Source organism: Thamnophis sirtalis, unplaced genomic scaffold, assembly GCF_051295495.1.
Source record: "Thamnophis sirtalis isolate CommonGarterSnake01/CBP01778 unplaced genomic scaffold, rThaSir2_p1.2 scaffold_12, whole genome shotgun sequence".
NCBI classification, from domain to species: Eukaryota; Metazoa; Chordata; class Lepidosauria; order Squamata; family Natricidae; genus Thamnophis; species Thamnophis sirtalis.
Window position 1 is genome coordinate 21,131,796 of NW_028261392.1, and position 25,470 is coordinate 21,157,265.

General features: G+C 39.5%; 1 long non-coding RNA gene across 1 annotated transcript in view; it reads left to right on the forward strand.

Annotated features, from left to right (window-relative positions):
• The window catches only part of LOC148043268 (uncharacterized), a 126,029-nt gene that overhangs the window by 94,633 nt on the left and 5,926 nt on the right, over positions 1-25,470 (forward strand). The window lies entirely within an intron of this gene.

The following is a 25,470-nucleotide window of genomic DNA, read 5'->3' on the forward strand; positions in this document are numbered from 1 at the left end:
TAATTCAAGCTGGAACAAGATGTGGTAGGAAGGAGTAATCTGGAAAACTTTGCAGTCTTGTTTGGATATTCTCGTACCAAGTCAGAATGACATGAGCGTTGAATCCAAGAAGACAGATTAGTAGCTATAAAGCAACATCTATCCCCCCCCCCAAATATAAGCCTGGTCTAAAATAAACTTGCCCACAAGTTTACACTACCTATATTTCCCCCCCTATTCTAACACAGCTCCAGAAATTTCTGGGAACTAGGAAATGTTTTCCGCTCCCACTTTGAGAATGTTGAGCTGTGAAGGAATAATGGCATGATTCTTCTTCTTTAGAAAACCCCAGAATAAGAGCAGTGTGTATTTGAATGCTAATTCTGCCCTCACTGTGCCTAGTTCTTAATAGAGAGGCCACCAGAGCATCTGCTGTCTTCAAACAAAAATAGAAGAATCGTTTTAAGTTAAATGGCCTGGGCAGGGGTAACAAGAAAAATGAAGCTTTTGCTAGTAAACAGTGTGAGAATCATGTCTATTTACAGTCCTTCCAGCTACCCACAATCACTTGAAATGCTTTCCCGATTCATAGCCTGCAAAATGGATTTCTTAAGAGGAACATGCCATTTGGTCCTGAGTATGACTATTTGAGCTAAGCGGCTGCTTACAAGTCCTTTGGGGAATTTAAAGAGTCATAGGATTGCTTTCTTTACCTTGAGAGAAACTTCTGTGTGAAGCTAGCTTGAAAGTAGCTTTGGGCACTTGCAAAAATGCTCTTTTCCAGCTTTCTCCACTGGAGTAGTAAAACTAAGGTGACCAGATTTTCAGATTGGTAAAGAGGGACACCTTTGACCGGCGCCGGGGGTGGGCTTGATTAAAAATTTTATACGGAGCAACAAAAATGTTCATATAACGCAAAAATAGTATTGTAATATTTTTTTTATTTCAACATAACTACAATTTACAAATATAAATTGTAACTGTTGCCAAACATCAAAATTTTGATCATGTGACCATGAGGATGCTGCAACGGTCGCTAAGTGTGAAAATGGTTGCTAAGTGTGAACATGGTCATCAGTCACTTTTTTCAATGCCATTGTAACTTTGGTCACTAAGCCCATTATACCACCTTTCTTGCCACAGTTCTTAAGTGAATAACTGCAGCTGGTATTTTGTATTTTGGATAGAATCTTTTTTTTTAAATAGCCTAAGACAATTTTAAAAAAGAATCCACACAGAATAAATTGAAGTAAAACATTTCAAACTATTCTTTCTATGCACAATATATTTCGAAATATATTGTGCATAGAATTTTTAAATATGGTTTCACTTCAATTTATTTTGGATAGAATCTTTTTTTAAATAGTCTAAGACAATTTAAAAAAAGAATCCACACAGAATTTTAAAAAATCCTATGCACAATAAATAAAATATTATTTTAAAATACATTAAAAAAATAAAAGAAAAAAACCCAGCTCACTTACCAGCAGGCTTGCACTCCAAGTCAACCAAGAATGATGTAGATGTTAATACAAAGAACTGAGCAAATTGAAATGGTGAAATTAGTCAGGGAAATATTTTTCAAAGAAACTTTGCCACCATTTTTTTCACATGAGCCGACCTCCAACCTCCGTGCCCCTCCCCTCCGGAAAATCCAGGAAGTAACACTCGCGACCTCTCTAGCCATGTATTTCCTGGAGCTCTATGGTACTAGGTCATTTTTTCTTATAAAATGAGGTAAAAGGGGCATGGGGGGGGGTCCGTTTTCTTGCTTTAAAGTTTTAATATCTTCAATGAAAGTACTGAGATAGAGAGAGAGAGGTTAGACAGGGTGTCTTTTGTCTTGCCCCGGTTAGGATTTCTTAAGCAAATCCACTGGGCTTTCAACATGAAGCCAGAAAACCGGGACTTTTTTAAAACGCCCCGGGACACGGGACAAATTGTTATAAAGCGTGACCATCCCGCTGAAATTGGGACGTCTGGTCACCTTAAGTAAAACAGAAATTAAATAGTACCGTTCTTCAGCAAATGGTAACACGTGGCCATTCTTGGGTGACCTCAAAACAAACAAACAAGAATAATAGCCAAGCAAGGATGGTTTTTTTAGCATTTGGGTAGTGGATTAGCAGAAAATGCCAGGGATATGGCCTAGAGTGGGAAATTGAAATATCCCAAGAGAAAGGAATGTCAGATTGTTTTAAGGTGATTGCCAAGACATCAACTTGGAGAGATGTCCCAAAGGTGCCTTTTCCTTGTTTTTTTTCTTTTGAAGACATTTTGCTTCTCATCCAAGAAGCTTCTTCAGCTCTGACTGGATAGAAGCTTCTTGAGCTGAAGAAGCTTCTTGAATGAGAAGTGAAATGTCTTCAAAATAAAAAACAAGAAAGTTCAGTTGCTTCTTGTAGAAGCACCTTTGGGACAACCATGACCTGGATGACTGAGAATCTCTACAGACTTTTAACACAGAGAGATCTATCTGATTCTTGCAAGCTGATCTCAGTTTAAGAAATATTGTATCTCACATCGTACAACCTTGATTCTGAAATATTAAACTATTACTTTTTTACCTTCGGGGAACATTATGAAGTTAGCAGGAGAGGACAGAGGAAGCATCTTTTGTCACTGTGGAAGCATCTCAGTCCATATAATAAGATGATCTCATCCAGTATGAAACGTGTTTGGTGCATTGGTGTGTAATGGAGGATATAGGCATAGTATGCTTTGCTAGCTTTAAAGGTAAAGGTTTCCCTTGTACATACGTGCTAGTCGTTCCCGACTCTGGGGGGCGGTGCTCATCTCCATTTCAAAGCTAAAGAGCCAACACTGTCTGAAGACATCTCCGTGATCATGTAGCCAGTATGACTAAATGCTGAAGGCGCACAGAATGCTGTTACCTTCCCACCAAAGGTGGTTCCTATTTTTCTACTTGCATTTTACATGCTTTCGAACTGCTAGGTTGACAGAAGCTGGGACTAGTAATGGGAGCTCACTTCATTATGCGGCGCTAGGTATTTGAACTGTCGAACTGCCCATCTTTCTGATCGCCAGGTCAGTGTCTTAGCCACTGAGCCACCATGTCCTTTTGTTAGCTTTATCCTATACTAATAATGAAGGCACTCTATAAATGCTATAAAAAGAGGCCCATTTAACCTATGGAAATATTTTATTTGCTATTATAGAATTTTTCAGCAATGAATTCAGTCTGCTTACTGTTTATTCTATTTATTCATAATGTAGATAATGTATCATATACACTCAAACATACAACTGTCATTCTAAGTCAGACTTTGCTTACTCCTTAAACTTGTGCAAAGCCTCAGTATGGAGATTCAGTTTCAATTTTGAATCAACTTTTCAAACCATATCTTGAATTCAATGCTTCCAAAATCAATTTACCTTTCACAAAGAACTTTTACGTACGTGCATGTTTTCCAAATTGATTCAGAAAATCAGACCAGAGCATTTTGATATTCAGATGCATACTGTATCTAAAATTAATTCTGTTTTCCAAATGGATTCAAAACCGTGGCTCAGATTAATTCTTTGGAAGAAATCAACATAGATACTCCTTATATTGATCATTTATTTAACCTATAAACAATAATTTGCCTGAGTTTGCACAATACAATATCATAAGCTATGGTTTAACAATGAAGGATATGTACATCACCTAAAGGCCCAATTTTTTAAAAAAACAATTGTGTTACTCTATTAATATTTATTTGATTGTTTGCATCATTGTTATATCACTGTCCTTTGTTGCGTATGGCATACCATAACTCTCAGTTCCAAGGGAATCTGAAATATCAATTAGAATTTCTCTCTTAAAAAATACAGTATATACCCCATTGATTTTTCCATGCTAATTTTCCCGATTTGAATTAGTACTTCACTTTGTCACACATCATCCAGATATCCTTTCCCTCATAATAGGCTGCCAATCTTCTCCCTTAATGAAAAGTACACCAACACAAAGGTTATGTTCCATATGTCGAGGCATAAAGGTCAACCACCTAGCAATATGTATCCTTAATAGTTAAATGAATAATTCAGTACCAAACCAGTCAGGGCAACTTTTGTATGTTCATGAATATAGAACAGAATTCAGGCAGGCAGGCTATTTAAACCTGAAACTATTCCATTAACCTTATGTCCAGATCTGTGATTCATCATGGGATCTGCTGGTGATAAATTCATAAGGAGGAGCTGGTAGGTTATTTCATCCAGGTATTTCCATTACTCGCCTTCTCAGTTCTGGATTGCTTGTGCAGCAGCTTTTCCAACCTGGCATTTCCCATTTTTGGGGGGATGAGCACAGGACCCTGCAGGATGGGGATTCTGGTCATTGTAGTACATACTTTGAGAGCAGGGTGAAATTCAGCAGGTTCTGACAAGGTCTGGAGAACTGGTAGCAGAAATTTTGAGTAGTTCGGAAAACCGGAAAATACCACCCCTGGCTGGCCCCAGAGTGCGAGAGAGAATAGAGATTTTGCAATATCCTTCTCCCTGGAGTGGGGAGAAAATGGAGATTTTGCAATATCCTTCTCCCCGGAGTGGGGAGGGAATGGAGATTTTACAATATCCTTCTCCCGGGAGTGGGGAGGGAATGGAGATTTTGCAGTATCCTTCCCCTGCCACGCCCACCAAGTCATGCCCACAGAACTGGTAGTAAAAAAAATGAATTTCACCACTGTTTGAGAGCCTGTGGGAAATGCTGTGTATTGATATGGCACGTAGACATGCAAACCAAAGTGTTCCAAAGCCCACTACTTGTACAAAATAGCATACAGCAAAATACAAAATACAAATACAATACAAAATACAAAATACATACAGCAAAATAGCATACAGCAAAATACATGCATGCAACAACCAGATAAATGTTGATTCAAAAATGTCATTTTAGTAGTTGAGGTGAAGTATCACCAAAGCATTGAAGTTTTGATGTTCACACAGTTGTTTCAAAAGCTGTTTCCAGCTGAATGTGCATAAACATTGTATTTGCCATTGTATTTTGCTGGCACCCTTTTGAAGCATTGTCTGTATAGGCACACTTTGACCACCAGAAACAATATTTAAAAAACAGCTGCCTGGGCCTTCCAAAACATGGATTTGCTTAAACAGTTCACAGGGCCCTGTTGGAGATTTGCAAAGCACCTGTATGCAACAGATAGCTAGACAGAGGTTAAAAATAATAAACACCAATGTACCTTCCTTATCGAACAAGCCACAAGTACCAGCAAATTTAAAAATACAAAAAGCCCACGCTTGCAGCCTGCAAATGACATTCAGTTATAATGAGGTCACTGCTATATCCAATTTCATTCAGCCCATGGCTCTTACCATGCTCTGTTATGTACAATTGTATGTTCAGATGGAAGGCACTCCTTATCAATGTGTCTGATACATCAATTGTGCCTTTCTGGAAAATTGAGATCTCATCAGCGGAATAAACAGAAGATCTTCCTGGAAGACTGGAAGCAGTAACTGATTTTATCTGAGGCAGCCTTTTTCTAGGCTGCTGAAGCAAAGGCTATCATGCATATGTAATAAATATGTGAGCCTGGAAACCATTTCTTGCAATTTCTAATCAGTCCCAGGAATTCCAGCCCTCCGAGCATGTAAAATTCTATTTTTCACTGTGTGGATTTGTCTCTGTATGGAAACATTCACTGAAATTTTCTGTAGAACAACACTTCATAGGTCAGGCTATCCATTAATATAATACCAGTATACAATCTCACCCTCAGCATAATGTTGATGACTCTTGAAATGAAAAGACAAACATATAAATACAACATACTTGAATAACTTTTATGCAGTGAAGTGCTAATGTAATCTGGTATCCAGCCTAGAAAACATTAGTAGAAGTAGTTATTTTATTGGCCTAGCCAATTAAAAAGAATTGTTTCCAGGCTTTAGCTCCATGTGGAAAGAAATTCATTTATTGTTTATCTTATTGTAAATTCTCTTGCTGGATATCCTGTACTGATTATGCTGGGTAACTTAAGTTTTCTAATGCAGAAGGCAATGGATGCCTGATTTGGCAGGAAAGAAACAATCAAGCTTGGGTGTAAAAATAAACAGATATACATTAACATTAAAGAAAAACTGAGTCAAAGATAAGCTTTCCAGGAATGTTTTTTACACTGAATGTTGGGGACAATTGTTAAATGCCTTTCTAATTTCTGTTAAATTATATTGAATTTTGATTCTACCAATTACCAAATAAATAATTATTCCACCTTGATCTGTCTGTTTTATCTCTATCTCCCTTTTATAGACATGCGCACACACACACACACACACACACACACACACAGAAACACACAAAAACACACACACAAAAACGCTACTGGAATCCAGGAAAGGATAAAGGATAAAGAGTTTGCTATATCTTTTAAAACTTTCCTAGTTCTTGGATCCCATTATTGGTACTATTTCCAGGAAATTACAAGTTGGTTACCTTAATGCTCCTTCAGGGAAATTTAGTGGAATGTTGTTAAAGATAAATCATTAGGTCTTTGAATAAATCCTACTAAAGGTGAATCAGCATGGCTTCTGCACAGTATGACCTATCTCGATAACATTTTAGCATTCTCTGAGGTACTTAAAATAGCTGATCTAGCATACAATCATTTTTTGGACTTTCAAAAGGCATTTGATCAACTTGTTTACCAAATACCCTTCAGTTTGCCTAGCAAGAGCTGAGGTCCCCCTTAGGATTGAGCCAATAAATGGTTGATAATGAAAGGAGTAAAAGTTAAGTATTATTAAAGATGTCTTCTGGGACTAGTGTTTTAGAGACATGGATTTATAAATTATCTATAGTTCAGACAACAGAAGCTGGCACAAGGAATTTAGCAGCATAGATATGACCAAAAGAAACAACAGCAGGAGATTTGAAAGACCTTAGAAGCCAGAAGTAAAAGAGGGAGGCAAAGAAAACTAATTAGATTTTTTTCCTTATCATGAAAAATTAAATTGCTGAAAATCAGAATTAGTCTAAAATACATTAGTATTCATTCACTGTTCAAATTTAATCCTAGGCCAGATATTCAGCAAGGAAGGACATCTGATTAAAGGGAAGAAAAAGCTGGTTGTTTATTTATCTAGGTATAAAGGAATTCAGGGACACGGTGGCTCAGTGGGTAAGAAGCTGAGCTTGTCGATCAGAACATTGGCAGTTCAGCAGTTTGAATGCCTAGTGCCATGTAATGGAGTGAGCTCCCGTTACTTGTCCCAGCTTCTGCCAACCTAGCAGTTCGAAAGCATGTAAAAAATGCAAGTAGAAAAATAGGAACCACGTTTGGTGGGAAGGTAACAGCGTTCCATGTGCCTTCAGGATTTAGTCATGCTGGTCACATGACTACAGAGACATCTTCGGATAGAGCTGGCTCTTCAGCTTTGAAATGGAAAGGAGTACCACCCCCTAGAGTCAGGAACGACTAGCACATATGTGCAAGGGGAACCTTTGCCTTTACCTTAAAGGAATTCACTGCAATAGCTTCGAGGATGAAGGGGAAAGCTCTTGAATCTACCAGGATAGCAATAGCATGTAGATTTATATACCACTTCATAGTGCTTGACATCCCTCTCTAAGCCGTTTACAGAGTCAGCATATTGCCCCCAACAATCTGGGTCTTCATTTTACCGACCTTGGAAGGATGGAGGACTGAGTCAACCTTGAGCCTGGTAAGATTCGATCTGCCAAACTGCAGGCAGCCAGTGATCAGCAGAAGTAGCCTGCAGTACTGCACTCTAACCACTGCGCCACCATGGCTGTTCTGCATTCCGGATTCAAAGGAATCTGTGGAATCTACATTGAAAACCAACATTGACTGTTCCAAGGTATCTTCGTCTTTTGGATTCAATGAACTCATTGTGAGGAAGATTCCAACCAATGCTACAATAACCAAGGCATGACACAATCAAGGCATGAGACAAATAATGGTGGCGCAGTGGTTAAATGCAGCACTGCAGGCTACTTCAGCTGACTGCAGTTCTGCAGTTCGGCTGTTCAAATCTCACCAGCTCAGGGTTGACTCAGCCTTCCATCCTTCCGAGGTGGGTAAAATGAGGATCTGGATTGTTGTTGGGGGCAATATGCTGACTCTGTAAACCGCTTAGAGAGGGCTGAAAGCCCTATAAAGCGGTATATAAGTCTAACTGCTATTGCTATTGCTATTGCTATAATGAGAAGTGGACAGACTCCACAAGCATTCAATAAATAAAAATTGCATATTTGAAGAGGCTTTATTATTTTAAATGAAAGGTTGGGCCTTAGATAATTGGAAAAACCCCTAAATGGTGACTTTGGAAATCATAGTGAGAAATAGGAAGGGGAGAAATAAGATGTCCAGTTCTCTCTTATTTATGTTCAATTTTAAGATGATTGGAGTTCATTCAGTCTGCAAATTGGCTTAATTCAATAGGAAAGAGATGCCTATATTAGGAAGCCCAAAGTAAGGACACATGAACAAATCTGAAAATTGTCTGCATGTATGTGTTTGGCAGCTGAAGTTGGAATATGATCTATATCATATTCAGAAGAAGACATTACAAAGAGAAGGCGTTGATTTGCATTGAGGGCGGGCCTTCTCCGGGTACCATCGGCTACGCAGTGCTGTCTGGCGGCTCCTCGGGGAGAGCCTTCTCTGTTACTGCCCCGGCCCTTTGGAACCACCTGAGATCTGGACCCTCCCCACTCTCCTGGCCTTCCGTAAGTCTGTTAAGACCTGGCTGTTCCAGCAGGCCTAGGGCTGTTGATCTTGACTGAACTTCAGCCCCATTAAAACTGAGTGCATGTTGTGTTTCTGTTTTTAAGTCGTTCTGTCTTGTGTTTTAATTTTTTTTAATACTTTTTTTTTAATTGCTTTTATGTGGCCTTTTAGTAGAAAAGATGGGTGATGTTGAAGATTGTTCTGCAGTACATGTACTGAGACTAAAAGTAAAGGGAAACGTTTAGACTTCTGCAGTCTACATTCCCACCTTTTCCCTTGCGAAAGACAGTCATGTTCATTGTATGGACAGGTCTATGGAGTTTTCATCACAGAAGTGCTTTGACATTATCTTCCCTTGGGATTGTTTTCAATGCTCAAGTCTAGGGCCAAGAAAGAGTCATTGGCTCAAAGTCATCCAGTTGGCTTTCATGTCTAAAAAGCTAGTCCAGCACCTAAACCAGTGTTTCTCAACCTTGGCAACTTGAAGATGTCCGGACTTCAACTCCCAGAATTCCCCAGCCAGCGAATGCTGGCTGGGGAATTCTGGGAGTTGAAGTCCGAACATCTTCAAGTTGCCAAGGTTGAGAAACACTGACCTAAACCATGACCCCATTCTGGCTCTTAAGATAGAATCATTTCAAGTCAGGAGCAGAGAAATATGGAGGATTCATCTGCCACATAGATTATTTGTATGGAGGGGACTCAGTCAGGGGTATTCTGATGTTTCTGTAACAGAAAAAGAGAGTCGTTTTTTGGAAGGGATCAATTTGTCTCAAGTAAGGAGAAAATATTTATTTATTCATTTATTATTAGAAGTCTAGCAAACAGACCACAAAAGATTTTCAGAGGATGTATAGTGAAAATAATATAAAACTCTGCCAAAAAAACAAGCTTTTAAAAGAATATCTCAGGTGTAACAGCAGCACTAAGAAAAAGCAAAGAAACAGACAATTGGAAAGCATCTACTGATCCTAAGCCTTGGGATGGCTTTTATCTATGTGAGCACTTTTTGAGATATTCTTGTCCTACAGACCAATGCAAACAGCCGGCATTGTCTGGTTCTCTTTTCTTTCAAAAATGAATGATATCCAATCTAAATGAAGCTGCACTTACTCCCATGTATTCCCATACTCCTATAGAAGGATTCATGGACATACTTAAATGTCTTCCATTGAAATCAATGATAATTCAAAATAGTTAACAGTAGCATTTTGAATGCCTGATAACTGTTTATCTCTGATTTTACACTCAAAGAGTAGGAGTATGAAATATTCTAAAAGTTTTAATGAAGAGTTTTGTGTGAAAGGCTAAGCCCTAACTATCTGTCCTATTATGATGCTAAAACTGGGTAGCCTTATAGATGGAAATACAGAGTAAAATCTATTCAATTAGATAATTAGTTTTTTGATAGGAGCTTGAAACTTTAAAAGAGGAGGAAAGGATATCTGAGAATGTGCAAATGTTTGTTTAGGACTTAAATATTTGTATTTCAGAACAATTGGGTTTTTTGAATGCTACTTTGATACGTAGTATTAAAACATTTGTTACTATCATGTTTTATTTACTAGGTATGTTGTTAATACAACTGCCTAGGTAAATTATGTGCAACAATATGACATACACACCTTGTTTTATTTTAAAAAAAGATTGGGTGCACCCAATTCAATAAACTAAACTAAGGAAATCACAGCTCAGTGTTTTGTCTGTGAGTAGTCACTACTTAGAGCAATTGTAAATTTAAATCAATATAAAACTCAGAGCAGAGATATAAATATTAAACGATCTATGTAGGGCTGTGGTAAAGATAATGTACGACTACACAAAATATATTACCTTCAGTTTTTCAGAGACCTGTGTATTCCTAATATAATAAAGAGAAAATCTTAAAGTAACACTGTGTGATAGTGAGTAGTTTCTTTGGAGAATAGAATTGAATAGAATAGAATAGAGGAGAGCAGAGCAGAGCAGAGCAGAACAGAGCAGAACAGCAGGGAAGAGAAGTCTTAGCAAACCCTAGTTTAAAATTAAAGCTTTATATAATGGTTATGGTATTAGGCTAGAAAGCAGGAGAATTTGAGATCTAGTTGAGCTTTGGGCACAACCAGTTGGGTTACTTTGGGCCAATTATTTTCTGTCAACCCCAGAAAAATGGAAATGGCAAGCCACTGCTGAAAAACCTTTTGTCAGGGTTCCAACAGAAGCCCTAATTAATCCATGAGCCTTGAGCCAAGCTTCAAAGGAAATCCAGTAATTTATTAGGAGCAACATGTCAGCAGTTCCTGAATGGAGTTAGCTCTGCCCCGTGTGATTTATGGCCTAACCATGACCCTGTTCCCCCTCTCCTCCCAGAGTGTATCATAAATCACATTCTCCAATGGAGTACTTTCTTGGGCTGTAGAAACCCCACCTCTCCAGCTGGCTCTAGTAACCTGGGATACAATCTGGAGAAAGGTGTGCCTGGAGTGTGCTTCTGGTCATGGCAGCTTCCCCCTCCTGCCTATGGCAACTCGAGAGCAGGCCAGGAGTGCTTTGGGATTTCACACCTTGCCTGAAAACTGTAGTTACTTGCCCAAGTATTTTCTGAGAACCGGGCACACAAAAAACAAGTTTAAAATCACAAAGGACTATAATTTTAATAACTGAATTCAATAAGTTGGAAAATTATTAAATATGTTCCTCTATTTTGATACAAGGAAAACATTAAGTGGGCTTATTGTGTAAGTGGACGTATACAAGGTTAGAAACCGATCATCATGAACTTTATGTATGGTTTCTAAGAGTCAACAATAATCAGTCAATACTATAGCTGAATGTTGGCTGCTCTATGGGTGTCACATGGCCCATCATCCTTCATGCTCCAACCTTTTTTCTAGCAAAGAATATGAAGTGTTCTCTCATCCACAATGCACAAATGTTGCTCACCTTGCATTCATCTTATACAGGTTTGGACCCAGATTGTTGGGGGTGATTAACTGACTCTGTAAACCAATTAGAGAAGGCTGTAAAGCACTATATAAGTGTTATTCCTATTGATTCATCAAACCGATCCAATAGCTACCTTCTCACATCTTACTTTTGTTCCATTTTACTTACCATGATGTAAGACAAAAGCTGGTTTGATCTACTGCATCGGCTAGAAAGCAGGAGATCATGAGTCATGAAAGCCAGCTGGACAACTTTGGGCCAATCACTTTTACTCAGTTCAACCCACCTCAGAGGATTGTTGTTGTGGGAAAGTAGGAGGAGGAAGGTGCGTTGGACATGTTTGTAGCATTGAATTATTTGTAGGAGGGGACCAATAAACGAATAAATGAATAAAATAAGACCCCGAGGAGTATAACATAGTACTATGTGCAAACCAAGCCATTCAGGTTCAACTTCATTTAAAATACCCAGCTTAGCAGAATGCAGGTGTGGCAAACTGGCAGCGCACAAGCCAGACGTATCACGCACAGGCCACACTCATCCCAGTTCTGTGAAGGGAAAAAACATCACGATACATCATGTGACAGCAACAAGACACTGCAAGTTTCACCCCCATGGCATAATATGTAAAGAAAGAAACAGAAGACCCATAGTATTACATGAAAAATAGCAAAGATTGAAATGTATTTGAATAGAAGTACAATTATAAGTAATATATGTGTAACTATAACTAATATAAATATAACTATAAGTAATACAAATATAGCAGGGAGTCTTTTTAAATTAAGTTGGGTGGTAGAATACATGAAAAATACTACACATACAATATAATGCATGCAACCTCCTCATGAAGATGCCTATATATGCAGCAAAATATTCATGCAACACACATATTCATTGTACAACACAGGTTACACAAAACAGAACATACTGAGCAACAGAATATACACAACACAACATATTCTCCTCCACCCACCATGCAAAGCGATACATGCAATGCACAACACAAATGGAATAAACTATGATATCCTCACTGTGTCAAGGACCTAGGAGTATTCATGTCTAATGATCTAAGCCCCAGAGCTCACTGTAACAGCATTGCCAAAATGGCATTAAGAGTTGTTAACCTAATTTTGCAAAACTTCTTCTCCGATAACATTGTACTGCTAACTAGGGCATACAAAACCTTTGCCAGACCAATCCTTGAATACAGCTCATCTGCCACACTGTATATTGGACATTAATACAATTGAGCAGGTCCAGAGGTATTTCACGAGAAGAATACTCCACTCTTCTGCTCACAATAGAATACCTTATGCCACCAGGCTTGAAATTTTGGGCTTAGACAACCTTGAACTATGCCGCCTAAGTCCGACCTAAGCATAGTACACAGAATTGTCTGCTACAATGTCCTACCTGTCAATGACTACTTCAGCTTCAACTGCAATAATAGACGGGCAAATAATAGATACAAACTCAAAGTAAACCGCTCCAAACTTGATTGCAGAAAATATGACTTCAGCCACAGAATGGTCAACGCCTAGGATGCTCTACCTGACTCTGTCATAAGATCCTCAAACCCTCAGAGCTTCAACCTTAAACTGTCCACTATGGACCTCACAACATTCCTAAGAGATCTGTAAGGGGGTATGCATAAGGACACCAGCGTGCCTACCATCCCTGTCCTACTGTCCCCATTTATTCATATTCATTTCCTTTATTCATGTCCATGTTCATACTTACACCTGTTATCTCGTACATGTTTGACAAACTAAGTAAATAAAATAATATCCTGGAGGCTGGAAGCCCTTTGAAGTTAGATAAGTATTCCCAGAGGAACAGAAGTTGACTAAACCTTTCTTCAACCCTGCTTTCTCTTACATGAGGCTGCCATGTTGAATGTACTCCTGACTTCCAAAAGGATACATTCTACTTGTTGCTTCTCTTCTATAAATGTCCCCTGATAATCTTTGCCCATCCAAAGTGAATGTTACACGAGTTTGGAGCTTGTTGCCAGATAACATGTTGTTTCTGCTTCTGCTGGCAGTTCTGACTAGCATGCTAATACTGAGATACGTGGACTATCTCTTGTTAACACCATCTTTCAGTACTGCTGTTTGTAATGGATAATGATGGAGATCTTCAGAAACAGGAAATGAAACATTTACAATCACTATAAAGTTGTGGGAATGAACAATGTGCAGCCAAGTATAAAATGGACTAACATGCTTCTTCCTTGCAGGGTTTACATTTACAGAAAATATTAAAAGAAATCTACAGAGGGTTTCAAAGATACATTCGGACTCGCATTGAGAAACAATCAGAGCAGAAATGAAACAAGATTCTGGAAGTTTTTCCTGCTAGAAATGATAAGAATTGTTGTATTCTTTACATAAAAAGAAAATAAACTGATGCAGTACAATCCTTTCAAGTATAACATGAATTAAAGCTTTTAAAATTGGCCTCAACAAATAAAACAATAGCCATCCACTTTGCCTCTGTTGTTAAGTTGTAAAGATATTTAGCTGATGTAAGCAAACATGATTTTTTTTAACTCATTGGTGTTCCGTATTAACAACCTTTCCTCTAAAGTTTTTTTTTAACTTGATCAAACTCTTAAGCCAGAAGATATTTTGCTGAACAGCCATGCACACAAAATTTAATTCTAAATGTCAGCTCCATGGATACTAGTTAAAGGTAAAGGTTCCACTCGCACATATGTGCTAGTCGTTCCCAACTCTAGGGAGTGGGGCTCTTCTCCATTTCAAGAGCCAGCGCTGTCCAAAGACATCTCCGTGGTCATATGGCCAGCATGACTAAATGCCGAAGGTGCACGAAATGCTGTTACCTTCCCACCAAAGGTGGTTCCTATTTTTCTACTTGCATTTTTTATGTGCTTTCAAACTGCTAGGTTGGCAGAAGCTGGGACAAGTAACGGGAGCTCACTCCATTACGTGACACTAGGGATTTGACTCACCGAACTGCCAACCTTTCTGATTGACAAGCTCAGCTTCTTAACCATTGAACCCACCGTGTCCCTGGATACTAGTTAGGCATTTGTATAAAAGGATCAAATCCAAAACTAGATTTAACTTCTAATGAAACATAAAACACAACAGCCCAAATCCTATCTTCAGCTCTGAATAATTTAGACCTTAGGCAGTAAATCTTAGAAATTTGGATAGGCATTCCTCTGGGAATGAGATAAATTATAGCATAAGCCAAGGAAGGTTCCAATGTATTGCACAAAGTCTTTACCTTTAAAGCCCCCTGGCTTATAGGGCATTTTTGTTCAAGAAAAATGCAAGTATTGCAGTGACAACTGTGGCCTACTGTTTACTAGGATCTGGAATCATGAAAAAAGAGGCCTGGATATTTAAACTTCAGAGCTCTTCAATACTTACCCTTTTATAGACAAAGATTTTAGGTCTCTTAACAAAAACGTTTGATTTATGATAATTAGCTTCCCTCTTATTGTTAAGAGTTCCACTGATGCACAATGTACTCTTGAAATCACTTTCCTGTTTTTATTTTAGGAACAAATGGTCCACAAAATCAGGATTTCCATTGTCCAAATGCTAATTTGGAGAATGGAAATCGTCTCCTTTTTTTTCTTTCTATTAATGAGTTAATATTAAAATTGAAGTGTGATGGGCCAACTTGTAATCTGGTTTCACTTTTCTTAATATATAGGTACAGGACTCAGGAGCCATAAGTCACCCATTAATGCTGTGTCAAAGATATTTATAAAGGCAATTGTTCAAGGAAAATAAATACATCTCAAATGAGATTTCCCTCAATATTTCTTGCAGTTTAGTTCTGGACACTGAACTGAACAGGGTTTTAAAATCGGTGAAGACTATATAGAATACACTGTTGGATTTTGAAGTATACTTCCCAATTAGGTATTTGAATAATTAAATAGTGGACAAGGAAATATTTCCCTTCACCAAAACTTGCTCACTCCTCCTGTTCACTTTACCTCCTCATGAAAGTATAAAAAGAAAAGGTACAAAATTGAATGAATGAATGCATGCAGGGGTGGAATTTAAAAATTTTATCAACTGATTCTCTGTCCGGTTGCTGGGTGGGCATGGCCTCCTGCACCATAGCACCACCTGCCCTCCTGGAGGCTTTTTTCGAGCCTCCGGGAGGGTGAAAATGGCCTCCTCCAGACTCTAGAGGCCGTTCGGAGGCCAGAAATGGCCCCACTTCCAGGAGGTCGATTTTCCACCCTCCCAGAGCCTCTGTGCGGATCCTGCACTCCTACCTGGATCGGGAGGCCCTTCAGACAGTCACTCACGCCCTTGTGACCTCAAGACTGGATTACTGTAACGCGCTCTACATGGGGCTGTCCTTGAAGAGTGTTCGAAGACTTCAGTTAGTCCAGAATGCAGCCGTGCAAGCGATTGTGGGTGCACTCAGGTACACCCACGTCACACCTATCCTCCGCGAGCTGCACTGGCTACCCATTAGTCTCCGGACCCGCTTCAAGGTGCTGGTCGTTACCTATAAAGCTCTACATGGCATCGGACCTGGGTACCTGAGAGACCGCCTCCTGCCGATTATCTCCCAGAGACCAATTAGATCTCACAGGTTGGGTCTCCTCCGGATTCCATCTGCCAGCCAATGCCGGCTGGCGACTCCCCGGGGGAGATCCTTCTCTGTTGCAGCTCCAGCCCTCTGGAATGACCTCCCCATGGAGATCCGGACCCTTACTACCCTCCCGGCCTTCCGCAAAGCCACCAAGTCCTGGCTGCTCCAGCAGGCCGGGGGGCTTGTGAAACATCCAGCCCCATGGAAATTGTGAATGTTGCGTCTTTTTTAAAATGTTGTCTTTGTCTATTTATCCCCCTTCCCTTGTCTGTTGTGAGCCGCCCGGAGTCCTCCGGGAGTGGGCGGCATACAAGACAAATAAAATGAATGAAATGAATGAATGAATGCACTTATCTGGCATCCAAAAGGATAGCCAGTCCTTGCAACTATGTAAAATTAGCATCCTGCTCACCCGAACAGATCTGAACCAGCAGAATCCCACCCATCAATGCAAATTGATGATTTAAAATCCAATGTAATAGGAGAGAGAGAAAATGGCTGAAACAATTTTAGATGGGAAGGGAAAAAAGGATTTCCCTCCCTTGACACATATAAACCTATTTACCAGAGTGTTCGTTTTTTAAAAAAAGAACATTGTGATAGTCCAATGGAATAGAATAATTTTGCTAATTATTAGCTATTAATTAATTAGCTATTAACTAAAATATTCACATTATTTTTTCAACAGATTTACAACAGAGTCTGATCCAGCTGCTGCCTCTGGTTAGCAGAGTCATAGCAAATAAATATTGACAGAAATAGAAGGCTCTTACACGGCTTGAAGGCCTAATCTGTAACAAATGCTTGACAGGTATCCTCGGCTATATCATAATGCAAGTTCCTACAAGTAACCAATCAGAGAATATCCATTCCCTGTGATAATATCAAAACAAGTTGCAAATTGCCAGGTAGACATTTCTGATTACTATTATCAGCAATGAGGGAAAGTGTTCAGTAATGGAGCTCTTGAATAATGTATTGCCTTTACCTGTAGGCTAAGAGTCGTATCTAGAATTTGATCATCACGGATAAGGCAGAAAGCAAGGCTTCTATTTGAGCTTTAAGATGTACAGCCACAGGGAATAGGAAGATGTGTTGATTTATACTTTGAGTTTCTAGGATTTTTTTTTCCTATTCTGGTTCTGGACCCGAAAGAAGATGAAGTGAGTAGTGCTGAATTAGGAGTGTCTATAAGTTGTTAAAATTTCAAGATCCTGAAAAATACAAAGCAGGAATTACTGACAGATCTACTCTTGCTAGTAAGACATAGCCTCAACAAAGTTCTGTGGATAATTGAGGCCTTCAGAAGACTGTCGTATTCTGATCTTCCACTATTCCATCTTTGCTGAATGTTATTGATTCTCAGACAGATTTTGTCCATTACCCACAGCTTAGACGCCTCTAAAGGGAGAAATTCAGAATTCAAAGTTGTATTTATATCCTTGCTTGGGAGAAACCCAGGATAAGATACTGGTCCTAAGTAAATAGTAACAAATAGAGCTCAATTAAATAATCTCTTAAGTATCCTCTGGTCTGGCTAAGATGCATTAGTCTCTCCACTCTCTCTATATTATAGTACCTATATTTTAGAGAATAGATTCTTCACCTCTTGGAGAAGCAATCACAAAGCTTTTCTTTCATTCTGCACTTGATGCTTCAGATTAAATCTAACATAACTCCCAAGCCAAGAAATTAAAAGACGCTTGCTCCTGGGGAGGAAAACTATGCCAAATCAAGACTGCATACTAAAAAGCAGAGACATCACCCTGCCAACAAAAGTGTGTATAGCCAAGGCTATGGTTTTCCCAGTTGCAACGTATGGCTGTGAAAGTTGGACCATAAGGAATGCTGAGCACCAAAGAATTAAGGCCTTTGAACTATGGTGCTGGAGAAGACTCCTGCAAGGTAATCAAACTAGTCAGTCCTAGAGGAGATTTGACTGCTGACTGCTCTTTAGAAGGCCAGATCCTGAAGATGAAACTCAAATACTTTGGCCACCTAATGAGAAAGAATAATTCACTGGAGAAGAGCCTAATGCTGGGAAAGACTGAGGGCAAAAGAAGAAAGGGATGACAGAGAATGAGATGGCTGGATGGAGTCACTGAAGCAGTTGATGTGAGCTTAAATGGACTCCAGAGGATGGTAGAAGATAGGAAGGCCTGGAGGAATGTTGTCCATGAGGTCATGATGGGTTGGACATGACTTCACAACTAACAACAACAAGAATCCCAAGTTTCACAGCAGCACCTGAGGACTGACAACAAAAGTATCCTGAACCATTTGTGCCTTCCTTACAACTCCAAATATAGAACAAGTTCTTCTATTGTGGACCTAGAAACAAATGGGAAAAAAAACAATCTCCTCTTTCTAACACTGATTTCATCTTGGAAACCAGCTTACCAGACTTTTGGCAACCTTATGTTCAGGTTTTGCTTTTGAATGCCAGGTCTCTCTGTCCTTGGTTTAAACATGGCTGAAAGGGCAAACCAGGCTTGCATAAATGAGACCTGCATGGGGGAGGAAAGGGTGGAAATGTGTCCATCCAAGATTTACCTCTGTCATCAGCTCTGTTTCCATGGCAAGGGAAGAAGGCTGGCGATTGTCATTTGGAAGGCTTTACAAATTGCCAGGTGGCACTATTCTGCACATAATTGGGTAGGAGTATATCAAAAGTATTTCTCCATGTTTCTTGAATCTGTAAACTGTCATCCCTTAGTATTGCTTAGAGTAAATTACATTTACATATAGTCTGAAATTTTTGTAAATAACCAGCTTTGTAAAAGAGGTGAAGAGGACACTACAGAGAGAGCTTCTTGAATCCACAGAATCTCTCTGTCTGTAATGTAAACTCTTAAACTCGCCATCCTGGGCCCAACATTTGGAAAGCCAGGCTCTGCTTGGTCTTTCTGTCCTTGGTTTGAACATGGTTAAAAGGACAAACCAGGCTTTCCTATATGAGACCTGCATGCAGAAGGAAAGGGTGGAAATGTGTCCATCCAGGATTTACATCTGTCATCAGCTCTGTTTCCATGGCAAGGGAAGAAGGTTGGCGATTGTAATTTGGAAGGCTTTACAAATTGCCAGGTGGCACTATTCTGCACATAATTGGGTAGGAGTATATCAAAAGTATTTCTCCATGTTTCTTGCATCTGCAAATTGTCATCCTGTAGTATTGCTTAGAGTAAATTACATTTACACATAGTCCGAGAATTTTTTGTAAATAACCAGCTTTGTAAAGGAGGTGAAGAATACACTACAGAGAGAGCGTCTTGAATCCATGGAATCTCTCTGTCTGTAATGTAAACTCTTAAACTCACCATTCTGGGACCAACATTTGGGAAGCCAGGCTCTGCCTGTCACAAGCCAGGACAAAGGGTGAGTGATGGAGGAGTAACACCTCCTTCAAAAATCTTGGTCCAGCTGGCTCGGGTGGTAGCACCTTGTAAGGGCCCCTTTCCAGGGTTACAGGAGAAGACGGCCAACGGTTTTGAAGGTGGAAGAGGGCTCTACGCCCCAAAGGCAGATAAAGTGGCAGAACCGTCTTCTAGGAGAACGGAACTCTGATTACAAACCTCCACTGCCTTGTCACTATATTCACTATTGGAAAAGGCTTCAGGAATCAACCTCGAGGCAAAATCCGTAGCCAGAGTCCCAGAATCAGTTCGTGACTGTGTACAATCATGTTCTGGTAACTCCTGCGATGCAGGTGAACCAATTGTATTGGCTCTGCCATTCCATTGGACTATTTCAGCAACATGGAGAGGGGGGATCTGCTGCTTGGGTAACAGTCTATCCTCCATATTAATCTACCCAGGCCTCGTGCTCTGGAGAGGACACGCCAGCTTTGACCTCTTTCTAGAGCATACCATAGTTTTTGAGACTGAAGGATCCTAATGCAAATACTTACAGATAGCAATAGCACTTAGACTTATATACCACTTCATAGTGTTTTTACAGTCCTCTCTAAGTGGTTTACAGGGTCAGCATATTTTCCCTAACAATCTGGGTCCTCGTTTTACCCACCTCGGAAGAATGGAAGGCTGAGTCAACCTTGAGCCTGGTGAGACTCGAACTGCTGAACTGCAGCTAGCAGTCAGCTGAAGTAGCCAGCAGTACTGCACTCTAACCACTGCACCACCTCAACTCTTTGCACGATGATGCCATGCTGATAGCAATGATGAGCAGAAGTAGACTTTCCATAATTCTTTCTTCTTGTATCTAAGGTTAGCTGGATTGGGGCTTGCTTCTTCTATGATTTACAGGCAATTGGGATGTGATTATTTGACTTGGGCATTTATTTTAGCTTTCACAAATGAAAAACACAATTTTATACTGTGGCTATTCCATGCTGTGAACTAGAGCAGCCCTTAAAGCATAGGAACTTCAGTATCCAAGTGCACAGAAGGAACGTTTATTTATACATTTATAGACTAGCAGCTTTACATTACAACAATGGCATTTTATTATTAAAATTTAACAAAATTCTATTGAATCTTCACAGCTTTACTCACACATCCCTATGGAGGAATGAATGCAAGAGCAGTTATGAATCAAATATCATTCTGGCTACAATAAATATACTCAACCGAAGAGCCCTGAGAGTAGTTTCAACACAGCAATTTACTAGCTATAAAACAGTCTCAAGATCTTGTGATATCCTTATTGTTCTTCCTGAATCATTTGCATCTCTGTATTTAAAACTTATAATACTGTGTATCATTCAAATCCAGGGACCTTTGATTAATCTGCAAAAATAATGAAGGCTGATACATCTTTCTCTAAGTATTTCAAGATAAGCTAAGTCACCTCTGAGATTCTACTCTATCCTATATTTCAGGGTGAGTACAAAGCATTTCCTACTAAAGTGGTTCAATTTTGTCTGTTTATACTGATTAACACTGAATGAATAGAAATTCTATTTTAAGATGGAAAGGAAGCTGAAATAATACATAGCAAATTATTTTTCTGATATTGACTTTTCCCCTTTCTTTTTTCCAGGTTACTTTAGCCAATTAGAAGATCTAGACATCATCAATATTTCATTTAGGTGTGACAGTCAACATAATTTAATAAACAGTATTTTTTTCGGCTCATCAGTCTTGTAATATTTAGCTTACAAACATTACAGCCTAACGCAGAAAATGACAGCCTCTTCTAACCTTGTGCAAGATTGGGGCATCTAGTTTGAGAATGACAAAATCCCATTAAGATTTCAGTAAAACCTTATAATATTTTACCTCTTTTTTATTTAGAAGAGCTAGGAAAGCTGTAGGACAGTGTTTCTGGGGAATTCTGGGAGTTGAAGTCCAGACATCTTCAAGTGGCCAAGGTTGAGAAACACTGCTGTAGGAACAGTGGTGGGATTCCATATCTTTTCCTACCAGTTCCATGAGAGTGTGCTTCACGCACGTGTGTGCACAGCACTCAAAGACCGCCCTCGATGTCAGTGCTGGTGAGGTGAGCTGTTTTTTTTAGCTCAGCTGAGGCATGGCAATCCGCTCTGCCGTGAGAATCAGCTGAGGTAAAAAAACAAGGGAATGTAGGACAGGGAACGACAGGAACGAGAGGGCGGGGCCAACCAGAAGTGGTATTTGCCGGTTCTCCAAACTACTCAAAATTTCCACTACTGGTTCGCCTGAACCGGCTGAATACTACCTCTGTGTAGGAAGTATATCATAGACCCCCGTGCCCCCAAATAGCCCATTCTGGAACTCTAAACCAAAGCAAGCCAAATAACTGATTTGCATGATTATCGTCTTACAAATACACTGCAATAAGAAGCTATAATATTAACGATAGCTGTTTTCAAATATCTGAAGTTCACTCACATTGTGGAGGGTTCTCTTGATCCAAACAGTAAGAGTACACCTGATGGGGTAAAACTTCAAGGATTTAGATACAGATTAGACATTAGAGGAACTGCTTGACAGTAAGAGCTGTCACAATTAGTGGAATAGGTTACCTCACACGACGGTTTCTGGTCTCTCACTGGAGGTTTTCAAACAGACTTGAAAATAGTCATTTATCAGGTGGGGTATAAGGAATCTTGCAGGGATTAGAGTTGATGACCCTTAAATCCCTTCCAACTTTATTGTTCTTTGTAATTTTTTTAATGGTTTCTAAAATGGCAACAAAAATACATCCTCCTGAATGTTTTCAATGGAATGGCGTTGCGCTTCCAATTTCCTTCCGATATCAACCCCTTGAACCCCGAATGCTCTTATTGATTGTCTTTTTGCCATCTTAACTGATTTGTTTCTGTTGTTGCTGTCGAAGGAAAACATGCAGAGCATGGATTCTTGACTTATTTCCAACCCAATACATTGGAAATGTTTTATTTTTATCTATATAATTAAGATGCTGTGTATTTTATAGAGTGTTGCCTTTGTGTGTGTCTATCCATGTGGTTGAAGATCTAAACTGGATGGATACATACTGTTGCCTGTGGGGAGGAATATGCTCTATGCCCCCTTCTCATGTTACATCTGCTTAGTTTGAGTGTACATAGCAGTGATGGCTAAACTTTTGCATGCCTAAATGCATTTGTGATAGCGCGCATGTGTGTGCCCACACCATAATGCAATGGGCACATGATTCCCCCATGTACCCTGCCCCCTGCCCCCTGTGCATGTGCATGTGATCCCCTGCAATCCCTGCCTCCCTGTGGATGTTCATGCAACCCCCCCATGCCCTGTTTTGGACTTAGCAGGCCTCCTCAAAGCCTCCTGGAACCAAAAATGGGGTGCCCCCCCATGCGTGCTGGTGTAACCCCCCCTTCCCCACTATGCATATCCTGCATGTGGCCCAAAAGTCAGCTGGCCAGAGGGAGGCCCGCAGAGAGGGCTCCACCTGCCACCTGTGGCATGCTTGCCATAGATTTGCCACCACAAGTATATAGGCACTGAAGAATCCAGTGCAGAATGTATTTACTCTTTGCTTGACCATCTAATGGAAAGCAATTCTGGCTTAGAATTAAAGAGTCAACATGGAATGAATTTTGGCTTAGAATGAAATGTTCAGAGATATGATCGCAGCGCTACAGTACTTGAGGGGCTGCAACAAAGATTGGGGGGGAGGACTGTATTCTAAAGCATCAGAAAGCAAGACAAGAACCAATGGATGGAAACTAACCAAGGGGAGAAGCAACCTACAACCAAGGATGTCTGTGGAGATTCTCAGTCATCCAGGTCATGGTTGTCCCAAAAAGTCCTTTTTCAAAAGGCAGTCGGACTTTTTTTCCCCCTTGAATACATGAGACTCCCACTTTTTGGACTAGAACTAAGGAGAAATTTCCTCACAGTGAGAACAATCAACAGTGGAATGGCTCTCCTTCAGAAGTTGTGAGTTGCCCCATCACTGGAGGCTTTCAAGAAGAGACTGGACATCCATTTCTATAGACTCTCCTTCTTCAGCAGTCGATTGGACTAGATGACCTCTTAGTCCCTTCCAAGTATTCTATTCTATTTTATTCTATTCTATTTTCTATTCTATTCCATTCCTGCCAGCTCTGGTCAGATCTGAGCATATTCAAGTTCATTTCTCCTCCTCTTCCGCCTCCTTGGTGGCTTCTTCTCCTAGACCAAAGAAGACAAAGTCAGAATGATTTCATTCCATTCTGTCTAGTGCTCCTCACTCTTGGCAACTTTAAGTGTATGGACTTTGGAAGATGCTGGTTTATTGGATTTGTATTGAAGTTTTACTCCTGTAAGCTACCCGGAGTCACTGTGAATGAGTTGGGCAGTGATATGAATGTTCTTAATAAATAAATAATACTCTCAGAATTTTGCAGTCAACATGTAGTCACAAACCCTTTACACAATTTATTCCCAATATTATGTTGGATTGGTGAGTAAACTCAGAAGGGTTGTAACTGAATATTGACTGCATTTGACTTCTTTCCTTGGGGCTATAGAATTGATTAATAATAACAGTAATAATAAATTTGAAAATATCCCACATTAGTAGACACCACTGCCCTTGCCCATAATTTAATTTGCAAAAGAAAGAAAAAACATTTTCAATCATGTCTTGTTCCCAAACGCCAGTTAAATTTGTCCACTCTTTCATTATAAGTAGAACAACTTTTGAATGTTCACGAAAGGTGATTTATATTCTTCCCAGTTCCTCAGAATTAAATCTGTGCATTAGACTGAAAAGTAAAATTATGTCCTAAATGTGCAGATTAAATTTCATTGCTTTCCTACAATGATTATGGCAGATATTGGATTACACTTCAATATAAATCTGCAAAGAAGAAGAAAGTTAATTCAAGGGCTCACTGTTAAACCACTTCCTTTTTATTTCCTTGTGGCTGGCTCAGGTTTTCTGTAGATATTGGCTAGATAACCACAAGGTTTGCCTTATACAAAAAAAAAACAACAACCTTGTATCTCTCCCTAATCTTCTGACATATCTCTTCTTCACTCAATAATGCACTGATAAAAGCAAACACAAGATTTTGCGGGTTGTATCTAGGCCAGTAAGTAACTTACACTCCTTCTCCGTCTTTGCACTTCCTCGTGTGAGTTCATAGCAGAAGGGCAAATTGTAACTCTGAAGTAAATCTATTTAAAAAGTGTTTGCTTACATATGCTAACCTTACTCTTTTGATTCCAGCAACAAAGCCATTTCCTAACCTAATGAGTCAACGTTCATTGTTGTATCCCAGCAGCAAGCATCTCTAGAGTGGGCCTCAATACTGGAAAAGGTTGAAGAGATGAAGAGGATGACCATCAGCAAAGAGCATTGAGCCAGTTACAATTATAGAACATATAATTGGAACACTCGGAAAACCAGATTAGGGATAGATGGAGAAAATTTCTCTACATGGCAACAATCACTTAATGGCACATAATGAATCCATCACACCGCAGCATGCAATTATGGATATCTTTTGCTGATCCTTTCTACAATTCTTCCTGACCGTCAAAAATTTTCTTTCTTAATCAATCAGCGGGTTCATACTATCACATGTGGTGGACTTGCCCAAAAACTAAAAAATATTGGACAAAAATACATACTTGGTTGGAAAAAATGATAAAGCAGCATATAGACTTGAAGCCAGAGATATTTTTGTTGGGCATCCTACTGGGAAAATATGATAAAAACACTATATATCTGGTTTTACATATACTAACTGCAGCCAGAATTGTATTTGCACAACATGGAATGGAATTAAGAAAATGTTAGAATGAACAGAAATGGATGGACTAATGCTCACTATTAAGGATAAAGAAGAAACTGAATA